A 1,747-nucleotide genomic window follows, 5' to 3' on the forward strand; every position below is an offset into this window, starting at 1 on the left:
GTGGCGGCTGGGAGCCCGATCGCGGGGGGTGCCTGCACCCCCGGCGATGGGGCTCCCAGAAGCCAGGGGGGCGGGCCGGGGGTGGCGGCTGGGAGCCCGATCGCGGGGGGTGCCTGCACCCCCGGCGATGGGGCTCCCAGAAGCCAGGGGGGCGGGCCGGGGGTGGCGGCTGGGAGCCCGATCGCGGGGGGTGCCTGCACCCCCGGCGATGGGGCTCCCAGAAGCCAGGGGGGCGGGCCGGGGGTGGCGGCTGGGAGCCCGATCGCGGGGGGTGCCTGCACCCCCGGCGATGGGGCTCCCAGAAGCCAGGGGGGCGGGCCGGGGGTGGCGGCTGGGAGCCCGATCGCGGGGGGTGCCTGCACCCCCGGCGATGGGGCTCCCAGAAGCCAGGGGGGCGGGCCGGGGGTGGCGGCTGGGAGCCCGATCGCGGGGGGTGCCTGCACCCCCGGCGATGGGGCTCCCAGAAGCCAGGGGGGCGGGCCGGGGGTGGCGGCTGGGAGCCCGATCGCGGGGGGTGCCTGCACCCCCGGCGATGGGGCTCCCAGAAGCCAGGGGGGCGGGCCGGGGGTGGCGGCTGGGAGCCCGATCGCGGGGGGTGCCTGCACCCCCGGCGATGGGGCTCCCAGAAGCCAGGGGGGCGGGCCGGGGGTGGCGGCTGGGAGCCCGATCGCGGGGGGTGCCTGCACCCCCGGCGATGGGGCTCCCAGAAGCCAGGGGGGCGGGCCGGGGGTGGCGGCTGGGAGCCCGATCGCGGGGGGTGCCTGCACCCCCGGCGATGGGGCTCCCAGAAGCCAGGGGGGCGGGCCGGGGGTGGCGGCTGGGAGCCCGATCGCGGGGGGTGCCTGCACCCCCGGCGATGGGGCTCCCAGAAGCCAGGGGGGCGGGCCGGGGGTGGCGGCTGGGAGCCCGATCGCGGGGGGTGCCTGCACCCCCGGCGATGGGGCTCCCAGAAGCCAGGGGGGCGGGCCGGGGGTGGCGGCTGGGAGCCCGATCGCGGGGGGTGCCTGCACCCCCGGCGATGGGGCTCCCAGAAGCCAGGGGGGCGGGCCGGGGGTGGCGGCTGGGAGCCCGATCGCGGGGGGTGCCTGCACCCCCGGCGATGGGGCTCCCAGAAGCCAGGGGGGCGGGCCGGGGGTGGCGGCTGGGAGCCCGATCGCGGGGGGTGCCTGCACCCCCGGCGATGGGGCTCCCAGAAGCCAGGGGGGCGGGCCGGGGGTGGCGGCTGGGAGCCCGATCGCGGGGGGTGCCTGCACCCCCGGCGATGGGGCTCCCAGAAGCCAGGGGGGCGGGCCGGGGGTGGCGGCTGGGAGCCCGATCGCGGGGGGTGCCTGCACCCCCGGCGATGGGGCTCCCAGAAGCCAGGGGGGCGGGCCGGGGGTGGCGGCTGGGAGCCCGATCGCGGGGGGTGCCTGCACCCCCGGCGATGGGGCTCCCAGAAGCCAGGGGGGCGGGCCGGGGGTGGCGGCTGGGAGCCCGATCGCGGGGGGTGCCTGCACCCCCGGCGATGGGGCTCCCAGAAGCCAGGGGGGCGGGCCGGGGGTGGCGGCTGGGAGCCCGATCGCGGGGGGTGCCTGCACCCCCGGCGATGGGGCTCCCAGAAGCCAGGGGGGCGGGCCGGGGGTGGCGGCTGGGAGCCCGATCGCGGGGGGTGCCTGCACCCCCGGCGATGGGGCTCCCAGAAGCCAGGGGGGCGGGCCGGGGGTGGCGGCTGGGAGCCCGATCGCGGGGGGTGCCTGCACCCCCGGCG

This window comes from Macaca mulatta, chromosome 8 (assembly GCF_049350105.2).
Source record: "Macaca mulatta isolate MMU2019108-1 chromosome 8, T2T-MMU8v2.0, whole genome shotgun sequence".
Taxonomy (NCBI): Eukaryota; Metazoa; Chordata; class Mammalia; order Primates; family Cercopithecidae; genus Macaca; species Macaca mulatta.